We start from the raw sequence: 25,843 nt of genomic DNA on the forward strand, positions 1-25,843 counted from the left end.
TTTTTTCATGTACGCAACTACAGCAGCAAGAATTCTTATCGCTAAACATTGGAAGACACAAGATCTACCCACGCTGGAAGAGTGGCAGATGCAATTGATGGACTATATGGAACTGGCTGAAATGACTGGCAGAATCCGAGACTTGGGTGAAGAAAAAATGGAGGAGGACTGGAAAAAATTTAAAGACTACCTACAAAAACAACATAAGCTATATGAATGTTAAGGGTTTGCGTGGCTGGGAAAGTCTAGCTTCAGCAATTAAAATTTGATGATCTGGGAAATTAAGTTATAAATTAGGAAGGAACTAAAGTTTAAACTAATCTTTATGTCTATTTTAGGATAAAGGCAATTTGACAACAAGTATTTTAAACTTAAAGTATAACTATTTGAAAGTACAAAAAACGCATGAAACAAGGTAACAATTTGCTGATATCTTTATTGTAAAGAATGCAGGGAGAGGGAGACGTGGGGAAGTCCAGATGGTTATGAAAAGATGTTTTGGAAAAATGAATTTTTCTGTTCTATTGTTTTTCTTTCTTTTTTCTTCTTTCTTTTCTTTTTTGTGGATTCTATCATGTATTTGACTTTACATTTATATCTGGAAAAAAGCAATAAAATATTATTTTAAAAAAAACAAAATGAATGTATTGCCTAGAATGCTGTTTTTGTTTCAAACATTGCAAATTGTGGACAAGATGGATTGCTTCAAGAAGTGGCAGAAAGATATTTTGAAATTTGTGTGGCAGGGCAAGAAACCCAGAATAAAATTTAAGATTTTAACTGACACCAAAGAAAGAGGGGGATTTGCCCTGCCAGACTTTAAACTTTACTATGAATCAGCAGCTTTCTGCTGGTTGAAAGACTGGCTGCTTCTTGAGAACACAGACATTTTGGATTTAGAAGGCTTCAACAATGTTTTTGGGTGGCATGCATATTTATGGTATGATAAGGTTAAGGCCCATAAAGCTTTTAAAAATCATATTCTCAGGAAAGCACTATATAATGTCTGGATTAGATATAAAGACTTGTTGGAAAATAAAACCCCAAGGTGGTTGTCGCCAATGGAAGCTAAAGCTGTGAGAAAACTCAATATGGAGGCCAAATGGCTGAAATATTGGGAAATTTTGGAACAGGAGGGGGATAAAATGAAATTGCAGAGTTTTGAAAAGTTAAAGGACAAAGTGCAAGATTGGCTCCATTATTATCAAATAATGGAGGTTTTCAAGTTGGACAGGAAAATTGGCTTTCAGGTGGAAAAATCAAAATTAGAAACAGAACTGATAGAACCCAATACTAAGAATTTGTCAAGAATGTATAACTTGCTGTTGAAATGGAATACACAAGATGAAACAGTGAAATCAGTTATGATAAAGTGGGCACAAGATATTGGTCATAACATTATGTTTGCTGACTGGGAACAGTTGTGGAACACCGGTATGAAATTTATGGCATGTAATGCCTTAAAGGAAAATATTATGAAAATGATCTATAGGTGGTACATGACCCCGGTCAAGCTTGCAAAAATTTGCCACTTGTCTGACAATAAATGTTGGAAATGTAAAGAAATTGAAGGTACTTTTTTTTCACCTTTGGTGGACGTGCCCAAGGATTAAGGCTTTCTGGGAAATGATTTATAATGAAATGAAAAGGGTATTTAAATATACCTTTCCTAAGAAACCAGAGGCCTTTCTCTTGGGCATTGTCGGCCAATCGGTGCAAAAGAAAGACAGAACATTTTTTATGTATGCTACAACAGCGGCAAGAATACTCATAACAAAGTAATGGAAGACACAGGATCTACCCAACGACTTGGATGATGGACTCAAGGGCATCCTGATCAAATTTGCTGATGACACCAAACTGGGTGGGGTGGCTAACACCCCAGAGGACAGGATCACACTTCAAAACGACCTTGACAAATTAGAGAACTGGGCAAAAACAAACAAGATGAATTTTAACAGGGAGAAATGTAAAGTATTGCACTTGGGCAAAAAAAATGAGAGGCACAAATACAAGATGGGTGACACCTGGCTTGAGAGCAGTACATGTGAAAAGGATCTAGGAGTCTTGGTTGACCACAAACTTGACATGAGCCAACAGTGTGACGCGGCAGCTAAAAAAGCCAATGTAATTCTGGGATGCATCAATAGGAGTATAGCATCTAGATCAAGGGAAGTAATAGTGCCACTGTATTCTGCTCTGGTCAGACCACACCTGGAGTACTGTGTCCAGTTCTGGGCACCACAATTCAAGAAGGACACTGACAAACTGGAACGTGTCCAGAGGAGGGCAACCAAAATGGTCAAAGGCCTGGAAACAATGCCTTATGAGGAACGGCTAAGGGAGCTGGGCATGTTTAGCCTGGAGAAGAGGAGGTTAAGGGGTGATATGATAGCCATGTTCAAATATAGAAAAGGATGTCACATAGAGGAGGGAGAAAGGTTGTTTTCTGCTGCTCCAGAGAAGCAGACACGGAGCAATGGATCCAAACTACAAGAAAGAAGATTCCACCTAAACATTAGGAAGAACTTCCTGACAGTAAGAGCTGTTCGACAGTGGAATTTGCTGCCAAGGAGTGTGGTGGAGTCTCCTACTTTGGAGGTCTTTAAGCAGAGGCTTGACAACCATATGTCAGGAGTGCTCTGATGGTGTTTCCTGCTTGGCAGGGGGTTGGACTCGATGGCCCTTGTGGTCTCTTCCAACTCTATGATTCTATGATTCTATATGTGACTAGCAGAAATGACTGGCAGAATCCGAGACCAGGGAAAAGAGACGGCGGAAGAAGATTGGAAGAAATTTAAGAATTATCTTAAGAAATACTGTAAAATTTATGAATTTTAGAATGATATGGTTTTTAAAATCAAATGGAGTACAGCTGTAAAGATAAAGTGAAAGGAAAGTAACGATGATAATTAGATAAAATTAAGGGTGAGGATTTGCTGAACTAAATTTTTGAAATGGGAATGCAGAAAGGGGAGGTATGAGGAGGTCGGTGAAAGAAGTTTTATGAAAATAAGGTATTGAAATTATACTTGTTCTTTTTATTATTTTATTTTTGTTTGTGTTTGTGTGTATTGATATGTTTGTTATAATTTGTAAAATCCTAATAAATATTTATTTAAAAAAACAAAACAAAAAGACGGTGTTGTGTTATTTTGGTTTCATTACACACACTTTGCGATTTCTGGGTCAATGTGCATAAACACCAAAGAGAACGACTTGAAATAAGTGAAATCCAAGATTCTTCTTTCTATGTAGCTGTAACACAAAACAACCTGTTTGGCTTTGTTTAGGCTTATTACACTTCGCTTTGCTAGGGTTAGGGTTAGGGTGAGGTTTAGGTTTAGGGTTGGGGTTAGGGTTAGGGTAACGGTTACTGTCAGGGGCTCAGGGACAGAGGCACAGGGGAGAGAGGAGATGGAGAGCGAAGGGGAAGGAGAGTGGGGGGGAAGAGTCCCAGGTGTCAGGTCCAGCTAGCCCCCCCCCCCCGAAGACAACAACGTCATGGCAGATGCACTATCAAGGAAACCGCAGTATCTCGAGGAAGCGGCACCGGTGGCGGCCAAACATTTTTTCGCACCAACGGCGTGGGCATGCGCTTCAGCCACAGTGGACCTGGACGCAGTGCGTCACGCGCTGCAGACGGATGCCTTTGCGCAATCCAAGATGGACAAGTTGAGAAGAGGCACAGCGAAGGACGACGAGTTCCAGATACGCGACGGACTGCTCACGCGCAAAGGAGCTCTCTACGTGCCTGGAGACGACCTCCGAGCGAGGGTCCTGCAGCAGTTACATGAAGCGCCCACTGCTGGGCACTTCGGCAAGGACAAGACGGCGGAATTGGTGGCCAGGGACTTTTGGTGGCCCCAGATGAGGGGAGAAGTCGCGGATTACGTCTCTAGGTGTGACACATGCCAAAGGGCCAAGCCAGTGCACAAAAAGCCGGCGGGACTGCTGGAACCGCTACCGACGCCGCTCGAACCATGGGAGAGGGTGGCTCTGGACTTTGTCACAGATCTGCCCAGCTCGCGAGGCAAAACAGCGGTACTCGTGGTCGTAGACCTGTTCACCAAGATGGCGCACTCCATTCCCTGCGTGAAGGTGGCCACAGCAGAACAGACCGCCAAGCTGTTCATAGACCACGTGTTCAAAGTTCACGGCTTACCACGGTCCATCCTGTCCGACCGGGGGCGCCAATTCGTCTCGAGCTTCTGGCAGAAACTGCTGGGCATCCTGAACGTCAAGATCAACTTAGTGTCGGCACAACACCCGCAGACCAACGGACAAGCGGAGAGGGTCAACGCCATCATGCAGCAGTACCTGAGATGCTACGCGAATCAACAGCCCTCGACCTGGGTGGACTACCTTCCGTTGGCCGAGTTCGCCTACAACAACACGAAGCACGGGTCTACAGGTGTGACACCGTTCTTCGCCAACAATGGACGGCACCCCAGAACCTTCCCGGGGTTAGAGACGAAGGGGGAGGGGGAGCCACGGGGAGCAGAGCACTTGGCAGCAGAGTTGCAGGAGGTCCACGAGCAACTCCGCAGGACCTTGGAACTAGCAAAACACGCCTACAAAGTGCAGGCAGACAGGCACAGGAGAGTCGGGGAAGACATCCAGGTGGGGGACTGGGTCTGTTTAGCAGCCCAGGCAGTGCCGGCCAGAACGTTAGCTAAGAAGAAGCTCAAACACAAGCAGCTAGGGCCTTACCAAATCGAGGCACAGATCAACCCAGTAGCCTTCCGGTTAACACTCCCGGAGGGTTCCAGAATGCACCCAGTATTTCATAGGTCAGTCCTCACACCCTACAAGGAACCCCACAGGTTTCAGGCGCCAGGGACCGCACCTCACCCACTCAGGAAGTCGCAAACGGGGGAGGGGTCACCGAGGGCGGCGCCACTGAACGAGGTCACGGAGATTTTGGACTCGAGATGGGGGGAAGAGGGAGTTGAATATTTCCTCGCCAGGGAAGGCACTCTGGCCAGCGCCAACAGGTGGGTGCCGGACTATGCCTTGGAGGAGCACTACCTCAAAGACGAGTTCCATGCACTCTTCCCGCACAGACCTATGCCGGCAGATTATTTCGACAACTGGCTTTTCACACCCACACTTTCAACCAGCAGGTTCCAGTGGTTCTCATCCGCTGAGGAAACGGCGCCAGACACAAGCTCCCCGGAGGGATCGCTCTCGGGGTCTGCCACAGATCGCTCTTACTGGTGGGACACTCAACCGGAGGTGGGGTGGAGCAGGGAATTGATAAGGGGGCCCTGGCACACAGCATCACCCGAGGTAACAGGGGGAGAGACGGACATGGATGTGTTAGGGGAGGACCTTGGGTTCGAACACGAATGCAGGGAGATACAAGCAGAGGAGATCGACGTCGACGAGCCCATTACGGATGGGCCGGATCCGACTGGGCGGTTGCACGCCAGGGGGAAGGAACTGTATCCAACACTCACCCCCTCAGCACTGGAGCACCCGAAACCCGCACCCGAAGAGAGGGAGGGGGGAAGGGGGGCTTCGAGGGGGGGATGGATGTCAGGGGCTCAGGGACAGAGGCACAGGGGAGAGAGGAGATGGAGAGCGAAGGGGAAGGATCTGAGGGCAGCATAGGGGAGTATGACAGTGACCCGAGAGATTCCATGAGCTTCTCCAGCGAATCAGAAGATTCCCAGAAGGAGGCGCCGATGGTCAGGGTGTTAGGATATTTCCGTTCCACCTTAAAAGGGAGCAGGCTTTGGGAGGATCAGAGTCTGCGCATGTCCTATTCACAGGATGTTTATGTTCTGATATTCCTTTCGGTTTTGCCAGTTAGTCAGAGACGCTGACTGAGAATGGACGTGTTTTCTTTGTTCTGTTCATGTTCTAAATAAAGTCTGTAAATATGCTCTTCTGCTCTTCTGCGGTGCAAGCTTTTGGCTGTGCTTTTATCTGCTGATAAACAGTGTACACAAGCCTGGAATGTGGCAATCCGTTTCCAGAACGGCTTCGTGTCGCTAACTGCTGGATCTGCCTGAGCTACGGGAGATTGATGGACGTCCGACTGCCAGCTTGGGGGCTCATGATGGACACTATCTCCCTGGCAGTTTCCCAACAACAAGGTTTCGGGCCCAGAATTCACAGCACCTACAGGAGAGTAAAGCTGCAACAGACTGCGTTTAAGAGGTACGGTGGGAAAAGCAAAAGAAAAGAGGGAGGCTTTTGGCTTTTCTGTTTTACCTCGGCAAGGAGTCTTTGATCTCCGGCAAGGCTTAATTGGCCTGGGAGCTGAGCCAAAGAGGCTTCGTGATTAATGGCTGCCAAGATAAGGAGTCTCTCAAGTTAAAAAAGACTCACGGCTAATGCCAAAAGCTGGAATGGAGTTTTTCCAAGCTTGTGGAAATGCTGAATGCCCTAAGTTGGATGGGCAGAATTATGAAACCTGGGCAAAATGGTGTGAGAGTTTGCTGCGTCAGTTTGGGGTGTGGCATGCTGTTTCTGAGCCCCCTCCGGTTCCTCTGACAGAGAAATGGAAAGGCCAAAATTCGAAAGCGATAGACGTAATAGTCTTATCCGTATCTCTTGAGGAAATTAAGACGCTGGCTGGCAACACCACTGCACGTGGAATGTGGTATGCTTTGATGAAAGCTCACAAGCCAGTAATCCCAGCCCAGAGTTTGACTGCATCGGAGGTCCTAGCTGTTTCCCAGAATGCGAGTGATTGCAGGGATGCTGAGGGCACCGGTTGCAAGCTGCAGGGGGAGCTGACTGTCACGTCATCCCAGGCAGCATACCAGCCTCCAGGGGGAGCCAAGGAGTCGGCAGCTGAGAGCTCTGGTTCTCGTGAGAACCAAGGCCATCGCCTTTGCAGAGGCCGGAAAGGCAAAGGTAAACAGCCGCAGCCGCCTGCAGATGGCCAGGAGCAGCAGGGGGGCAAGCTGCAAAAGCCCACGCCGGTGCAAAACAAGGGTTTGCTTGCTGTAAAGACTGCTCCAACAGCCAAAGGCAGCTTTGTTGTTGATTCAGGCTGTACGCGCCACGTCTCGAAGGACTGCCATCTCTTTATCTCCTTCAAGCCTCAGGAAGGTGAGATCCACCTGGCTGATGGAAGGACGTTGCAAATTGCAGGAGAAGGGACTGTGAAACTTGCAAGTTTGCACACAACCATCAGCGGTGTACTATATGTTCCAGGAGCTGCAAGCAACTTGTTGAGCGTCCCACAGCTTACTGGACGTGGTTTTCAGATTTCCTTCAAGAGGAGCGTCTGTGTCATCAGTAAAGGCAAAGAGGACTATTTGCATGCAAAGTTTATGGATGGTTTGTTCCATATAACTTATGAGGACACTGCTGTTGTGTCTAATGCTGATTCTTGTTGTGTTGCACAAACTAACAAAGTTCTTCATGCAGGTTGCATTCATGATGCGCATCGAAGATTTGGTCACCTCTCTTGGAAGGCACTGGCCAAGATGCCAGAGGTGGTTGAGGGTTTGAACATCAAACCCTGTAAGTTTCACATGAAATGTGTATCTTGTGCAGAGAACAAGGTGAAGGTTGCTTCAAAAGGCAAGAAGTCTAGCAGGCAGGCCTCCAAACCCTACCAGCTAGTGCATGCGGACCTGGTTGGGCCACTTGCGCCCTCTATAGGAGGAGCAAGGTACTTCATGATTCTGATTGATTCTTTTTCGAGGTACATTCATGTGTTTTTGCTCGAACAGAAATCGCAAGCGTTTCCAAAGTTTAAGGCATTCTGTGCTTGGTTGGAGAATGTGCACGGTAAACGTATTTCTTGTTTTTTTACTGATCGGGGCGGGGAGTTTACTTCTCAGCAGTTTGAAGCTTTCCTGACTGAGAAGGGAATCCAGCATGACATGTCAACGCCCAGATCGCCATGGATGAATGGGCTTGCGGAGAGAGCAAATCAGACATTGCTGCAAGGAATAAAAACCTTGTTGCATGATGCCAATCTCCCTGATAAGTTTTGGGGGGAGGCTCTGGGGAATTTGGTTTATACCGTTAATCGCAGATTGTAATCACCCATTGGCTGTACCCCCTATGAGAAGATGTTTGGCAAGAAGCCCAACACCAAACACTTGAAAATCTTTGGTTCGGACATGTGGGTACGCACACAACAAACCAACAAGCTTGGGAAGCGTGGGGCACATGGTTTGTTCATGGGGTACGAAAAAGGTGCATACAGGGTATGGATGACTGACTCTAAGTCCATAAAGTTCACAAGGAGTGTTGAGTACAATCCTAAGTGGGGGGGAAATGTGGGAATTTTCCAGAGTTACCCAGAGGAGGATGAAGGTGATGTCAAGCAAGCAGCTAAAGATGAGAAAGCTGCTGCTGATGATGATGAGGATGATGATGATGATGATGATGAGGATGAGGATGAGGATGAGGATGAGGATGATGATGATGATCAGAGTTCGGATTCCAGTTCAGTGGGCGGCGCGGCTGCTGCTGCTGGTGTCAGTGACAGTGATGACACAGCAGACTACAAGAGCGCACAGGCCTCAGTCAGACCATCTGATGCGTCTGACAATGAACTGGAAGAACCACTGTTCACCATTGGTCATTTTTCTCCTAAGAAAGAGGAGATGAGTCCAGAAGACTTGCGTCTAGTGCGTAGGTCTGAAAGGGCGACCAAAGGCAGACCTCCAAAGAGGTATGCTGATGAGTTTGCTAAGACAGCAACTGCTGTTCTTAGTAGCTCAGAGAAGGTGTGGGAACCTTCAAGCTTCAAAGAGGTTCAGGAGTTAACCTCTAAAGATGCTGAGCCTTGGCTTAATGCCATGAAGGCTGAAGTTGATTCCTTGAACAGGAACCAAACTTGGGAACTGGTACCGGTAGTCCCAGGAATGAGACTGGTTGGCAGCAAATGGGTCTTCAAGGCCAAGACAGACCAGAATGGCAAGGTAGTCAGACACAAAGCCAGATTGGTTGCCAGAGGTTTTTCACAGGTACCTGGACAGGATTACCACGAGACCTACTCACCCACAGTCAAATATGAGAGCATCCGGCTGATGCTCAAGGTCGCTGCGGAGGAGAAACTGCATGTTTCCCACCATGACATTAATACAGCTTTTTTGTACGGGGTTTTGGGGGAGGAGCTGTACATGCTTCCACCTGATGGGATGCAGATACAGAAGGGAATGGTCTGTAAACTGCGGAAATCCTTATATGGTCTCAAGCAGAGTGCCAGGTGTTGGAACACAAAACTCACTGAGACATTGCTTTCTCTAGGTTTTCACCAGGGCAAAGCTGATCCATGTGTGTTTGTCAAGGAGGAGGGGCAAAACAAACTGTATTGTTTATGTTTTGTTGATGATCTTCTGATGTTTTGGAAGAATCAGGCTTTCTACCAAAGCACCCTAGCTCAGCTGAAGGAGCACTTTGACATGAAGGATCTTGGTGAGGTATCCAACTATCTTTCTCTGCAGGTGGAGAAAGACCAAGCAGGTAATTTTCTGGTACACCAAACACAGAAAATTGCTGATGTATTAACCAGGTTGAATTTGGTTGATGCAAACCCAGCAGACACACCGATGGTGACAGGTTACCAGGTAGACAGTACTGCTGAAGCGTTTTCTGACACAACGCTGTACAGATGCATTCTAGGCAAGATGAACTTCATTGCCATATGTTCAAGACCTGACATAGCTGTAAGCTGTAATCTGCTTAGCAGACATGCCAACAATCCTACGGTTCAGGATTGGAAAGCTCTGAAGCGCATAGCCCGCTATTTGAAAGGGACTATGCACTACAGGCTGAGGTTCACCAGTCAGAAGACTGGAGGTCTTGAAATCTTTGCAGATGCAAGTTTTGGAAGTGACACCACGGATGGTACAAGCACTTCTGGAGTATGCTACATGTACAACCACTGCCTGTTTGACTGGTTGTGCAAGAAGCAGACAACAGTGAGCCTAAGTTCCTGTGAAGCAGAACTCAATGCTCTGTCATTTTCACTCATGGATTGTGAATGGTTGATGCAACTGTTTAAGGACATCAGAGTGTCTGTGAAATGTCCTGTACAAGTGTATCAAGACAATAGATCGTGTTTGGCTTTGCTGAACTCCGAGAGTTGCAAGCAGAGAACCAAGTACTTGCAGATTAAGCTACATCGTGCAAGGGAGTGTATTCAAAAAGGACTGATTCGGGTGTCCTACATGCCAGGAAATGAAATTCCTGCTGATCTGTTGTCTAAGGTTGTTAACAGAGAACAACTTAAGGTTTATGTACAAAAGTTGCAATTGGGTGAACCACAGGTACAACAGGTTACACGGAAAGGGGGAGGATGTTAGGATATTTCCGTTCCACCTTAAAAGGGAGCAGGCTTTGGGAGGATCAGAGTCTGCGCATGTCCTATTCACAGGATGTTTATGTTCTGATATTCCTTTCGGTTTTGCCAGTTAGTCAGAGACGCTGACTGAGAATGGACGTGTATTCTTTGTTCTGTTCATGTTCTAAATAAAGTCTGTAAATATGCTCTTCTGCTCTTCCGCGGTGCAAGCTTTTGGCTGTGCTTTTATCTGCTGATAAACAGTGTACACAAGCCTGGAATGTGGCAATCCGTTTCCAGAACGGCTTCATGTCGCTAACTGCTGGATCTGCCTGAGCTACGGGAGATTGATGGACGTCTGACTGCCAGCTTGGGGGCTCATGATGGACACTATCTCCCTGGCAGTTTCCCAACACAGGGTGAGGGGGGTCCCAGGGGGGACGCACCAGAAACAGGGGGCCAGCGGGGACTCCCAAAGCAGCAGCTGGAAATCAGGACCAGCTTCCCCACCAGAGCAGAGTGGGGGGGAAGAGTCCCAGGTGTCAGGTCCAGCTAGCCCCCCCGAAGGGGGAAGCAGTGACAGGAGCAGTGAAACGGTCAGGAGGAAGGTTACCGGCTGGGCGCGCGCGCCAAGTTCAAATATACAGGCGCGCGAGACAGCAGGCAGCCCGGATCGGGAACCAGGTCCTAAAGCCCGCCGGAGGCTGGGGGAAGAATCAGGGGACTCAGCGTCAGAAGAGTCTAGAAAGGGCGAAACCCCAGCTGACAGGCGGAGCCAGAGGAGGAAAGAGCAAAGGAAGAGGTGGAGCAAGGCTCGGGTCTTAAACTGGTGTATGGGGGGCGGAGACTCAGACGGACCTTCGGCGGTCTAGAGTCTCAGACGTAGAGCTGCACGCTGCTAATGTGAAAGACAAACTGAACTTCAATAAAGACTTTTGTATATAACAACGGACTGGCATTGGTCCTTTGTGAGCTGGGACCTAGGGTAGCTCTGACAGTTACGGTTACGGGTACGGTTAGGGTTAGGGTTAGGGTTAGGGTTAGCCACTTAATGGATCCAAATGGTTTCCAGAGAGTGGTAGGGGATGCTTTATCCCATGTTGATGGCCTTTCAGCTGATTCCCTGGTGGCCCGCTGGAATGCGGAGTTAACCAGGGCTATTGACTGTCTGGCTCCGAAGCGCCCTCTCCGATTGCATGGAGCCCGGACAGCCCCGTGGTTTTCCCCGGAGCTGAGGGCGATGAAACAATCGCTGAGGTGGCTAGAGCGTCGGTGGCAGAAAACTCACTCCGAATCTGACCGGACACAGGTTAGAGCTCATCGTCGAGCCTACCAAGTGGCGATAGCGACGGCGAAGAAGACTTTCTTCACCGCCTCTATTGCATCTGCAGAAAATAGTAGCAGGAGACACTTTCAGGTGGTCCGCAATTTAACGGAACCACCTTTACCACCGGGGCCTTGTAAAGACCCCAAGATCTCCTGCAACGATTTTGCAAAGTTTTTTGCAGATAAAATCACTCATATTCGGAAGGAGCTAGACACCACCGTGGGAGCAGGGCTGGGGCGGGAGAGTGCTGGAGCTCTGTCTGGTCAAGTTGCATGGAATCAATTTCAATCCGTTACCCCCGAGGATGTGGACAGGCTGCTTGGACTTGTGAAACCAACCACCTGTCTCCTTGATCCTTGCCCATCCTGGCTAATAAAAGCAAGCCGGGAAGGGCTGGGCGATGGGCTCTGCGGGGTGGTGAATGCTTCCCTCTGTGAGGGAACATTCCCAGATCTGCTGAAAGAGGCGGTCATTAAACTGCTTCTTAAAAAACCATCTTTAGACCCGGCCAGTATGGCCAACTATCGCCCAGTCTCAAATCTTCCATTCTTGGGCAAGGTGATTGAGCGTGTGGTTGCTGAACAACTCCAGGCACGCCTGGAGGATGCGGACCATTTGGATCCCTTCCAATCGGGGTTCAGGCCTCATCATGGGACTGAAACTGCCTTGGTCGCACTGGTTGATGATCTCCGGCGAGCTAGGGACAAAGGTGAGAGTTGTTTCCTAGTTCTGCTGGATCTCTCAGCGGCCTTTGATACAATCGACCATAACATCCTTCTGGACCGTCTAGAGGGGTTGGGATCTGGGGGCACTGTTATACAGTGGTTTCGCTCCTTCCTCCTGGGCCGTGTTCAGAAAGTGGTGGGGGGGGATGAGTGTTCAGACCCTTGGGCCCTCACTTGTGGGGTGCCTCAGGGTTCCGTCCTCTCCCCCATGCTTTTTAACATCTATATGAAGCCGCTGGGAGAGATCATCAGGGGGTTTGGACTGGGTGTCCATCAATATGCAGATGATACCCAGCTCTACCTCTCTTTCAAATCAGAACCAGTGAAGGCGGTGAAGGTCCTGTGTGAGTGCCTGGAGGCGGTTGGAGGATGGATGGCGGCTAATGGATTGAGGTTGAATCCTGACAAGACAGAAGTACTGTTCTTGGGGGACAGGGGGCGGGCTGGTGTGGAGGACTCCCTGGTCCTGAATGGGGTAACTGTGCCCCTGAAGGACCAGGTGCGTAGCCTGGGAGTCATTTTGGACTCACAGCTGTCCATGGAGGCGCAGGTCAATTCTGTATCCAGGGCAGCTGTCTACCAACTCCACCTGGTACGCAGGCTGAGACCCTACCTGCCCGTGGACTGTCTCACCAGAGTGGTGCATGCTCTGGTTATCTCCCGCTTGGACTACTGCAATGCGCTCTACGTGGGGCTACCTTTGAAGGTGACTCGGAAACTACAACTAATCCAGAATGCGGCAGCTAGACTGGTGACTGGGGGCAGCCGCCGAGACCACATAACACCGGTCTTGAAAGACCTACATTGGCTCCCAGTACGTTTCCGAGCACAATTCAAAGTGCTGGTGTTGACCTTTAAAGCCCTAAACGGCCTCGGCCCAGTATACCTGAAGGAGCGTCTCCACCCCCATCGTTCTGCCCGGACGCTGAGGTCCAGCGCCGAGGGCCTTCTGGCGGTTCCCTCATTGCGAGAAGCAAAGCTACAGGGAACCAGGCAGAGGGCCTTTTCGGTAGTGGCGCCCGCCCTGTGGAACGCCCTCCCATCAGATGTCAAAACGATAAACAACTACCTGATATTCAGAAGACATCTTAAGGCAGCCCTGTTCAGGGAAGTTTTTAATGTATGATATTTTAGTGTTTTTTTGGTTTCTATGGAAGCCGCCCAGAGTGGCTGGGGAAACCCAGCCAGATGGGCGGGGTACAAATAATAAATTATTATTATTATTATTAGGGTTAGGGTTAGGGTTAGTGTTAGGGTTAGGGTTAGGGTTAGGGTTAGGGTTAGGGTTAGGGTTAGGGTTAGGGTTAGGTTTAGGGTTAGGGTTAGGGTTAGGGTTAGGGTTAGGGTTAGGGTTAGGGTTAGGGTTAGGGTTAGGGTCAGGGTGAATGACTACCGAAAGAACAATCCAAGCTTATTTGTCCTCCTTCTATTGAGATGGAACCAAAACACCTATGTTTGATTTGGACTGATAAAAATCATGTCACTCTGCGATTATTGAGTGAACGTGCATTCTAACCCCAAAAACACCAATTTGAAATAAGCCCAATCAGAGCTTTATCATCTTCTTTTTATGTAGATGGCACCTGTCAGGGCTGCCTCAGGTCTCAGCTCACAAAAGACCAACGCCAACCTCTTCTTATATACAAGGGTGTTTATTGCAGTTCATTATTGGTTCCACAACCGAGGTGTGCAGCCCCGCGTCTCTTTCTCCTAGACATTAGAAGTCCCCTCTGAATCGGTCCCACCCCTACACCAGTTTAATAAGCTAACGCTGCCCCACCTCTTTCTCTCTTTCCTTTTCCGCAGGGTCTTTCTGCCCGTCGGGGTTCCTCCCCTCCTGCTTTCTCCTGAAGCAGAGTCTCCAGACTGCTCCTGCCCCTTCCTGCGGGCTTTGGGTCCTGGCCCCTCCTCCTCCGGGCTCCCTGTTCTCCCGCGCGCCTCCTCATTTGAACTTGGCGCGTGCGCCCAACTTCTGACCTTCCTTTTGACAATTATGCTACTCCCCTCACTGCTTTCCTCCCCTTCCGGGAGAACGGCTTGCTCTGATCCCTCCCCTTTCTCTGTCGCCGGAGCTGCTCCCTCTGACACACTGGACCCTCCCCCTCCCTCGCTGCGCTCTGGTGGGGAGGCTGGCCCTGATTCCCAGGTGCCGCTTTGGGGTCCCCTGCTGGCCCCCCGCTCCTGACACTTTCCCCCCGGGGCTCCCCTTGCCCTTACCACAGGCGCCCCTTTCTGGGAATCCTCTGATTCGCTGGAGAGACTCATGGAATCCCCTGCGTCATTGCTATCCTCTTCCTCGCTCTCCTGGGATTCCTCTCCATCGCTCTCCATTTCCTGCCTTCCCTGTGCCTCTGTCCCTGTACCCCTGACTCTCCTGTGTGAGTGTCTGAGGGCCCTGCTCCTCCCTGCCACTCACCATCTGGCCCAGGGCGGGGCCTGAAGGACTCACAGGGACTGCTGCATTCTGCTGCCCAGGAAGACTCTCCTGTGTGAGTGTCTGAGGGCCCTGCTCCTCCCTGCCACTCACCATCTGGCCCAGGGCGGGGCCTGAAGGACTCACAGGGACTGCTGCATTCTGCTGCCCAGGAAGACTCTCCTGTGTGAGTGTCTGAGGGCCCTGCTCCTCCCTGCCACTCACCATCTGGCCCAGGGCGGGGCCTGAGGCCTCATAAGGACTGCTGCATTCTGCTGCCCAGGAGGACTCTCCTGTGTGGGTGTCTGAGGGCCCTGCTCCTCCCTGCCACTCACCATCTGGCCCAGGGCGGGGCCTGAAGGACTCACAGGGACTGCTGCATTCTGCTGCCCAGGAAGACTCTCCTGTGTGAGTGTCTGAGGGCCCTGCTCCTCCCTGCCACTCACCATCTGGCCCAGGGCGGGGCCTGAAGCCTCATAAGGACTGTTGCATTCTGCTGCCCAGGAAGACTCTCCTGTGTGAGTGTCTGAGGGCCCTGCTCCTTCCTGCCACTCACCATTTGGCCCAGGGCGGGGCCTGAAGCCTCATAAGGACTGCTGCATTCTGCTGCCCAGGAAGACTCTCCTGTGTGGGTGTCTCAGGGCCCTGCTCCTCCCTGCCACTCACCACCTGGCCCAGGGCAGGGCCTGACAGGCCTCACAGGGACGGTTGCTGTCACTGCTGCTGCAGCCCAGGGGGATTCGGAGGGGCGCGGAGTTCTTTTAAAAATGTTCCTTTTCCTTTTATTTTTTTGTATATGCGGGGACGGGGATGGGGGTGGGATGGATGTTTAGTTGGGAATTTGTTTGATTTTAATGGATTTTTAATGGATTTGTAATTTTTATAGTTTTTCATTTGTATTGTTTTTTTGTTTTCTTGGGTTCTTTATTGTTTTAAGGTCTTATTTTGTTCTTAAGGGGAAGGGTCAGGGCTGCCGGGGAGTGGGTCCCAGCCAACAAAATGGCTGGGGTATGTTCCACAGAGGGGGATGCGCTGGGACAACCGATCTCAGTGATCACGGGTAGGAGGAGGAGTTACGCTTAGACCAGACCATGTCATTACAGAGGAGGCAGGTTTAGTCGTTGTCTGAGGACTATCCCTGCCTCCAGGTCTGGTCCTGTCCGGACGGATACTAGAATCAGCAAGGGATACCCACATAGCCTGAAGGTGCTGCTGTGCAATGCCAGGTCAATGATTCATAAGACCACTGCCATCCATGACTTGATCATGGATGGAGGATTTGACCTGGCTTGTGTAACAGAGACTTGGTTGGATGAAGCAGATGGGCCTGTCCTTGCCGCTGCTTGTCCACCAGGTTTCTCTTACGCACAGCAACCCAGGCCTTGTGGGCGGGGAGGGGGGGTTGCAGTGATTTTTAGGAAGTCATTAGTTTGCACCAGGCGTCATATTGGGAAGACCTAGTTCTCTGAGTGCATGTTCTGGAAGTTGGGCAATAGGGGCAGTACAGGATTCCTTTTGGTGTACCGACCTCCCCGCTGCACCAAGGATTCCCTGCCCGAGCTGCTTCAGGTCGTGGCGGATGTTCTCCCGGAGACACCTAGTTTGGTTGTCCTAGGGGATTTTAATATCCATGCCGACACGACCTTACAAGGGGCCGCTCGGGACTTCGTGGAAAGCATGGCCTCCATGGGGCTGTCCCTGAATAAGTTTGGCCCAACCCATAGCCGTGGACATGCCTTGGACCTGGTGTTTACCTCCATGGATGTTGGTGTTCTGACACTAAGTAAAAGCGAAACAAAAGAAGTGCCATGGTCAGACCACTTCCTGGTGCAACTTGACTTCTCCGCGACCCTTCCCCTCTGCAGGGAGGTGAGACCGATTCGGATGGTCCGCCCCCGCCACTTAATGGATCCAAATGGTTTCCAGAGAGCGGTAGGGGATGCTTTATCCCATGTTGATGGCCTTTCAGCTGATTCCCTGGTGGCCCGCTGGAATGTGGAGTTAACCAGGGCTATTGACTGTTTGGCTCCGAAGCGCCCTCTCCGATTGCATGGAGCCCGGACAGCCCCGTGGTTTTCCACGGATCTGAGGGCAATGAAACAATCGTTGAGACGGCTAGAGCGCCGGTGGCGGATGACCCATTCTGAAGCTGACCGGACACAGGTTAGAGCTCAGTGTCGAGCCTACCAAGTGGCGGTAGCGACGGCGAAGAAGGCTTTCTTCGCCGCCTCTATTGCATCTGCAGAAAACAGCAGCAGGAGACTTTTTCAGGTGGTCCGCAATTTAGCGGAACCACCTGCTACATCGGGGCCCAGTATGGGCCACATGATCTCCTGCAATGATTTTGCAAAGTTTTTTGCAGATAAAGTCGCTCAGATTCGGGAAGAGGTAGACGCCACCGTGGGAGCAGGGCCGGGGCGGGAGAGTGCTAGAGTCCTGTCTAGTCAAATTGCGTGGGATCAATTCCAATCTGTTACCTCCGAGGATGTGGACAGGCTGCTTGGACGAGTGAAACCAACCACCTGTCTCCTTGATCCTTGCCCATCCTGGCTTATAAAAGCTAGCCGGGAAGGGCTGGGCGATGGGCTTCGTGGGGTGGTGAATGCTTCCCTCCGTGAGGGAGCCTTCCCAGACCCGCTGAAAGAAGCGGTTATTAAACCGCTTCTTAAAAAACCATCTTTAGATGCGGCCACGATGGCCAACTACCGCCCAGTCTCAAATCTTCCATTCTTGGGCAAGGTGATTGAGCGAGTGGTTGCTGAACAACTCCAGGCACGCCTGGAAGAAGTGGACCATTTGGATCCCTTCCAATCGGGATTCAGGCCTCATCACGGGACTGAAACTGCCTTGGTTGCACTGGTTGATGATCTCCGGCGGGCTAGGGACAAAGGTGAGAGCTGTTTCCTAGTTCTGCTGGATCTCTCAGCGGCGTTTGATACCATCGACCATAACATCCTTCTGGACCGTCTTGAGGGGCTGGGAGCTGGGGGCACTGTCATACAGTGGTTCCGCTCCTTCCTCCTGGGCCGTGTTCAGAAAGTGGTGGTGGGGGATGAGTGTTCAGACCCCTGGGCTCTCACTTGTGGGGTGCCTCAGGGTTCTGTCCTCTCCCCCATGCTTTTCAACATCTATATGCAGCCGCTGGGAGAGATCATCAGGGGGTTTGGGCTGGGTGTTCATCAGTATGCAGATGATACCCAGCTCTACCTTTCTTTCAAATCAGAACCAGTGAAGGCGGTGACAGTCCTGTGTGAGTGTCTGGAGGCGGTTGGAGGATGGATGGCGGCAAACAGATTGAGATTGAATCCTGACAAGACAGAAGTACTGTTTCTGGGGGACAGGAGGCGGGCAGGTGTGGGGGATTCCCTGGTCCTGAATGGGGTAACTGTGCCCCTGAAGGACCAGGTGCGCAGCCTGGGAGTCATTTTGGACTCGCAGCTGTCCATGGAGGCACAGGTTAAATCTGTGTCCAGGGCAGCTGTGTACCAGCTCCATCTGGTATGTAGGCTGAGACCCTATCTGCCCGTGGACTGCCTCGCCAGTGTGGTGCATGCTCTGGTTATCTCCCGCTTGGACTACTGCAATGCGCTCTACGTGGGGCTACCTTTGAAGGTGACCCGGAAACTACAACTAATCCAGAATGCAGCAGCCATACTGGTGACTGGGAACGGCCGCCGAGACCATATAACACCGGTCTTGAAAGACCTGCATTGGCTCCCAGTACGTTTCCGAGCACAATTCAAAGTGTTGGTGCTGACCTTTAAAGCCCTAAACGGCCTCGGTCCAGTATACCTGAAGGAGCGTCTCCAGCCCCATCATTCTGCCCGGACGCTGAGGTCCAGCGCCGAGGGCCTTCTGGCGGTTCCCTCATTGCGAGAAGCAAAGTTACAGGGAACCAGGCAGAGGGCCTTCTCGGTAGTGGCGCCCTCCCTGTGGAACGCCCTCCCACCAGATGTCAAAGAGAACAACAACTACCAGACTTTTAGAAGACATCTGAAGGCAGCCCTGTTTAGGGAAGCTTTTAATGTTTAATGTATCATAGTATTTTAATATTCTTTTGCAAGCCGCCCAGAGTGGCTGGGGAAACCCAGCCAGATGGGCGGGGTATAAATAATAAATTATTATTATTATTATTATTATTATTATTATTATTATTATTATTATTATTATTATTATTATTATTATTATTATTATCCCCCCCTCGAAGCCCCCCCTTCCCCCCTCCCGCTGCTCGGGTGCAGGTTCCGGAAGCTCCTCAGTCGCTGGGGTAGATCTTGGATACAGTTCGTCGACGTCAATCATCTCTGCTTCCAGCTCATTGCTTGTGTGCTCGAAACCAAGGTCCTCTCCTAACACGTCCATGTCCTCCCCCTGTCTCTTTGGACGTTGCTGTCTGCCAGGGCCCCCTCAGCAATCTCCTGCGCCACTCATCCTCTGGTTGGTCGTCCCACCAGTAAGAGCGATCCGTGTCCACCCCCGAGCACGATCCCCTTGGAGGACTCGATTCTGGCGTGGTCTCCTCTGCTGAGGAGAACCCCCGGAAGGTGCTGCCTGAAAGTGTAGGCGTAAAAAGCCAGTCGTCGAAAAATTCCGCTGGCATGGGCCTGTGTGGGAAGAGTGCATGGAACTCGTCCTTAAGAAGGGGTTCTTCCAGAGCATAGCCCGGCACCCAACTGTTGGCACTGGCCGGGGTACCCTCTCTGGCGAGGAGGTATTCTACTCCCTCCTCCCCCCATCTCGAGTCCAGAATTTCTGTGACCTCGTTGAGTGTCTCGGCCTTCGGTGACTCCCCCCCCCCTTGGGGACTCCCTGCGTGGGTCCGGTGCCGTCCCTGGCTCCTGAAACCTGTGTGGGGCTTTGTAGGGCGTAAGCACCGACCTATGAAAGACCGGGTGCATTCGGGAACCTTCTGGGAGGGTCAACCGATAAGCTACGGGGTTGATCTTGGCCTCAACTTGGTATGGCCCCAGCTGTCTGTGTCCTAGCTTCTTCTTGGCTAACGACTTGGTAGGCGCCGCCTGGGCTGCCAACCATACCCAGTCCCCCACCTGTATGTCTTCCCCTGCCCTCCTGTGCCTGTCTGCCTGCACCTTGTAGGCGTGTTTAGCCAGCTCTAAGTGCCATCGGAGCTCCTCGTGGACCTCCTGCAATTCTGCGGCCAAATGCTCCGCTCCCTGCGTCGCTCCCTGCACCGTCGTCTCCACTCCCGGAAAGGTTCTGGGATGCCGCCCATTGTTGGCGAAGAACGGCGTCACCCCCGTGGACGCGTGCTTCGTGTTGTTGTAGGCAAACTCGGCCATCGGCAAGTAGTCCACCCAAGTCGCAGGCTTCTGATTGGCGTAACAGCGCAGGTACTGCTGCATGATGGCATTGACCCTTTCCGCTTGGCCGTTGGTCTGCGGGTGTCTCGCCGACGCTAAGTTGATCTTGACGTTCAGGATACCCAGGAGCTTCTGCCAAAAACTGGAAACGAACTGGCGACCGCGGTCGGACAGGATGGATCGCAGCAAGCCGTGCACCCTGAACACGTGGTCTATGAACAGTTTGGCGGTCTGCTCCGCAGTCGCCACCTTCGCACAAGGAATGAAATGCGCCATCTTGGTGAACAGGTCTACAACCACAAGCACCGCCGTCTTGCCTCGCGAACTGGGCAGATCAGTGACAAAGTCCAGTGCCACCCTCTCCCACGGTTGCAGTGGTGTCTCCAACGGTTCCAGCAGTCCCGCTGGTTTCTGGTGCACTGGCTTGGACCTTTGGCAAGTGTCACACCTGGCGACGTAGTCCGCGACCTCCCCTCGCATCTGGGGCCACCAAAAGTCTCTGGCCACTAATTCCGCCGTCTTTTCCTTGCCGAAGTGGCCAGCGCTGGGTGCGTCGTGCAACTGCTGCAGAACCTTCGCGCGGAGATCGTCTCCCGGAACGTAGAGAGCACCTTTACGGGTTAGCAGGCCGTCGCGTATCTGGAACTCGTCGTCCCTCGCTGTGCCTCTCCGCACCTCTTCCATCTTGGACTGTGCGAACGGATCCGTCTGCAGCGCGCAACGCACTGCCTCCAGGTCCAAGGTGGCTGAAGCGCACGCCCGCGCCTGTGGTGCAAAAATGTGCTTGGCTGCCACCGGTGCCGCTGCCTCGAGATACTGCGGTTTCCTGGAGAGCGCATCTGCTATGACATTGTTGTCGCCTGGGATGTACTCAATCCTGAAATCGAAGTCCGCAAAGAACTCTGCCCAGCGTATGTGCCTCTGGCTCTGTAGCTTCGCCGTGCGCCAGTACTCTAGGTTCTTGTGGTCCGTGCGGACCTGCACGGTGTGCTTGGCTCCAATGAGGAAGTGCCTCCACGCCTTGAAAGCCGCGTGGATGGCCAGCAACTCCCTGTCCCAGATGGTGTAGTTCTGTTCCGACTTGCTGAGCTTCCGGGAGTAGAAAGCGCAGGGCCTCCAGTTCCCCTGCGGGTCTTCCTGTAAAAGGACGGCCCCCACCGCTCTGTCAGATGCGTCAGTCTCAACCCTCATGGGCCTGCCGGGATTCACGTGTAGCAGCTGTTCTTCGGACGCGAAGAGACTCTTAAGTCTCCTGAAGGACTGCTCCGCCTGGTCCGTCCAGGTGAACTTCTTCTTCTTGGAGCTGAGAGTGTCCGTGATAGCTGCCGTCTCCCTGGCGAAACCCCTGATGAACTTGCGGTAAAAGTTGGCGAAGCCGACGAACCTCTGGACCTCCTTCCGATTTCGCGGGCTTTTCCAGTCCAACACCGTGCGGACCTTGGCGCTGTCCATGGCTAGTCCCCTGTCGGACAGCCTATAGCCCAGAAAATCCACCTCCGTCACGTCGAATTGGCACTTCTCCAGCTTGGCGTAAAGCCTGTGCTCCCGTAGCCTCTGCAGGACCTCCTTAACGTCGCTCTCGTGAGCCTCCGGCGATTCCGAGAAGATCAGAATTTCGTCGAGGAAACATACGCACTTCTTGTAGAGGAGTCCCGCTAGCACGTGGTGCATAAAAGCTTGGAAATAGTGGGAGCCATTCTGGAGACCAAACGGCATAACTCTGTATTCGTAGGTGCCCAACGGCGTGAACATGGCCGTCTTCCACTCATCACCCTCTCGCACGCGTATGAGATTGTAAGCTCCGCGGAGATCCAACTTGGTGAAGATCTTCCCTTTCCGCACCGTCGCGAGCAGGTCGTCAATCTTGGGCATGGGAAAGGCCGCGGGCTTTGTCTTCGAGTTTATGAATCTAAAGTCTACGATCAGCCTCTTTTGGGGCGTGTCCTTCTTCTTCACGAAAAACACAGGACTGCCCCCTACAGCCTTCGATTCTCGGATGAATCCCCGCTGCAGGTTGTGATCTATGAACTCCCTGAGCTCCTGCAGCTCATCCTCGGACATGGAATACAGCTTCACAGGCGGCAGCGTTGTCCCTGGCAAGAGGTCAATTGCGCAATCGTAGGGCCGGTGAGGTGGCAACTGGTCAGCCTCCTTTTCGCAGAAGACCTCCAAAAACCCCTTGTACTTGAGGGGTACTGCTTGCGCCATGCTGAGACTTAGCTGCTGCCCCTCCTCTTGGCCCTCCTCCTCCTGACCGGTCTGGATAATAATAATAATAATAATAATAATAATAATAATAATAATAATAATAATAAATTTTATTTATATCCCGCCCTCCCCAGCCGAAGCCGGGCTCAGGGCGGCTAACAACACTAAAATAGTGCAACATTATAAAACATCATAAGAATTAATTAAAATCAAAATTGATGGCAACCATAAACTAAAGCATTGTAAAGATTGCCAAAGGAGGGGGTCAGGCTGTGCCCTAACCAAAGGCCTGGTGGAACAGCTCTGTCTTGCAGGCCCTGCGGAAAGATGTCAAGTCCTGCAGGGCCCTTGTCTCTTGTGACAGAGCGTTCCACCAGGTTGGAGCCGCAGCCGAAAAAGCCCTGGCTCTAGTTGAGGCCAGCCTAACCTCTCTGTGGCCTGGGACCTTCAAGATGTTTTTATTTGAGGACCGTAAGTTCCTCTGTGGGGCATACCAGCAGAGGCGGTCCCGTAGATACGAGGGTCCTAGGCCGTGTAGGGCTTTGAAGGTTAAAACCAGCACCTTAAACCTGATCCTGTACTCCACCGGGAGCCAGTGCAGCTGGTATAGCACCGGATGAATGTGATCCCGCAGCGAAGACCCCGTAAGGAGTCTCGCTGCGGCATTCTGCACCCGCTGGAGTTTCTGGGTCAGTCTCAAGGGCAGCCCCACGTAGAGCGAGTTACAATAGGACGAGCCGAAAGTGAGCTGCCGCTGGTACCACGCCATGGTTGGGCTGTGCCTATCCAGCCAACTCATGCCTAACACTATAGGTGTGTCTGACAGGCGGGTGACGTTGAAACTGATGACTTCTCGGTGATTGCCAATCTGCATTACCATGGGTGGCGTCTGTTGTACCACCTGCCCACCCAGCAGCTTCCTGCCATCCACTGTGACGACGTTCAATGGCAGCGTGGCTGGTAGGAGCTCTATGCGATGCTGCTTGACGAAGTGCACCCCCACGAAGTCTGCGTTGCTCCCACTGTCAATTGTAATGGGGACTTCCAGGGTGCGTCCATTAGGTAGCTGGAGAGTTGCAGTGAGCTGCACCACTGGCTTGGGTGGCAGGGGGTTTGTATGCTGCAAAAGTGCTGGGGACTGTCCTACTGACTCGCCTGGCTGTGCCCCAGCATTTCTGCTTCCAGCCAGGCATTGTCATTTCCCTGAAATTGCTCTTCAGGTAGTGCTGCTGCAGTTACTGTTGCTAAGGCTGCAGTGTGCTTTTGGAGCCTCTGGGGACACTCTTTGGCCATGTGCATCGCACTGTCACAGATGTAACACTTCCTGTTCCCTCTAGGAGGCTTCGTCTTGACTGCTCCGGACGCTGGGGCTCCGGCAGCTGACTGAGCCTGTGCACCACCAAGTTCCATTGGTTCCTCCCCTGCCTGCAGCTGAGGTGAGGGACGCGTACGTCCTAGATCCCTGGGAAGGAAAGGAGGCGCTCTAGAGGGTGTGTGAAGCTGGCGACCCTCCTCATTGCGCCAAGGGCGTTCTTCGTGGCGCACTCCAATGGCGAGCGCCCGCTGCACAAGTTGTGCTAGGGTTTGAGGTCTAACCCCCTTGCCAATTCATCTTTTACAGGGCCAGACAACCCCTCCCAAAACAAGTCTCTTACTGCCATGGAATCTTTCTCCCATTTCAGTACATTCAGCAAGGCGAAAAACCTAGCATGATACTGACGTACTGTAGCCTTGCCTTGCCTTAAACCATGCAGCTCCTTGCGTGCTATATCCACATCCACGGTAGATTGGAAGCAAGCGTCCATGGCTTTGATAAATTCATCTGAGTCCCTTCGAGCAGGACAATCTTCGCGCCACAGATTGCGCAGCCAAGCCCTCGCTTCCCCATGCAAGTGGGACACAATGAACCCCACCTTCTCCTCCTCATCTTTAAAGTCGTCGCGAAGCAAATGCAACACATATTCGACGTCTGCTCGAAAACTGGGGTACTGCTTCAGGTTCCCATCAAAGTGGGCTACCAAGTTGCCTCCCCTTCTGCCCAGTCCTACGCCTGCAGATCTGGACCCCGGGAATCCCACTTGGCATGCATGATCCCACCTGGCTTGCAGATCCTGGCATCGCTTTTCCGCCTCTTCCCCCTTCTTCTGGGAGACCACTACCGCAGTGGTAAGCTGGGAGACTGCGTTGCGTAGATCAACTATCTGCTCCTCCATACTCATGGCCGCCAAACTTCGTGAGCTTCGCCAAAAAAAAAATTTTGAGTACTTTTGGGAGGGGACTTACTGTCAGGGCTGCCTCAGGTCTCAGCTCACAAAAGACCAACGCCAACCTGTTCTCTGATTCGCTGGAGAGACTCATGGAATCCCCTGCATCATTGCTATCCTCTTCCTCGCTCTCCTGGGATTCCTCTCCATCGCTCTCCATTTCCTGCCTTCCCTGTGCCTCTGTCCCTGTACCCCTGACAGCACCCAAAACACCTTTTTGCTTTGGTTGGGGGTGATTCCGGTGCACACCCAAAAAACACCATGCGAATTGAAATAAGACCAATCAAAGCTTATTCGGCTTCTTTCTACGCATATGGAAGCGAAAAGACGGTGTTGTGTTATGTTGGTCTCATTACACACACTTTGCGATTTCTGGGTCAATGTGCATTAACACCAAAGAACACGACTTGAAATAAGCGAAATCCAAGATTCTTCTTTCTATTTAGCTGGAACACAAAACAACCTGTTTGGCTTTGTTTAGGCTTATTACACTTCGCTTTGCTAGGATTAGGGTTAGGGTCAGGGTGAATGACCATCGAAAGAAAAATCCAAGTTTATTCGTCCTCTTTCTATTGAGATGGAACCAAAACACCTATCCTTGATTTGGGCTGATAACGAAAATGTCACTCTGCGATTTTTGAATGAATGTGCATTCTAGACCCAAAAACACCAATTTGAAATAAGCCCAATCAGAGCTTTATCATCTTCTTTTTATGTAGATGGAACCCAAAACACCTTTTTGCTTTGGTTGGGGGTGATTCCCAAAAAACACCATGTGAATTGAAATAAGACCAATCAAAGATTATTCGGCTTCTTTCTACGCATATGGAAGCGAAAAGACGGTCTTGTTTAATTTTCGTTTCATTACACACACTTTGCGATTTCTGGGTCAATGTGCATGAACACCAAAGAACACGACTTGAAATAAGCGATCATAGAATCATAGAATCATAGAATCATAGAGTTGGAAGAGACCACAAGGGCCATCGAGTCCAACCCCCTGCCAAGCAGGAAACACCATCAGAGCACTCCTGACATATGGTTGTCAAGCCTCTGCTTAAAGACCTCCAAAGTAGGAGACTCCACCACACTCCTTGGCAGCAAATTCCACTGTCGAACAGCTCTTACTGTCAGGAAGTTCTTCCTAATGTTTAGGTAGAATCTTCTTTCTTGTAGTTTGGATCCATTGCTCCGTGTCCGCTTCTCTGGAGCAGCAGAAAACAACCTTTCTCCCTCCTCTATGTGACATCCTTTTATATATTTGAACATGGCTATCATATCACCCCTTAACCTCCTCTTCTCCAGGCTAAACATGCCCAGC

The sequence above is a fragment of the Podarcis bocagei genome (assembly GCF_964188305.1).
Source record: "Podarcis bocagei genome assembly, chromosome: W".
Classification (NCBI taxonomy): Eukaryota; Metazoa; Chordata; class Lepidosauria; order Squamata; family Lacertidae; genus Podarcis; species Podarcis bocagei.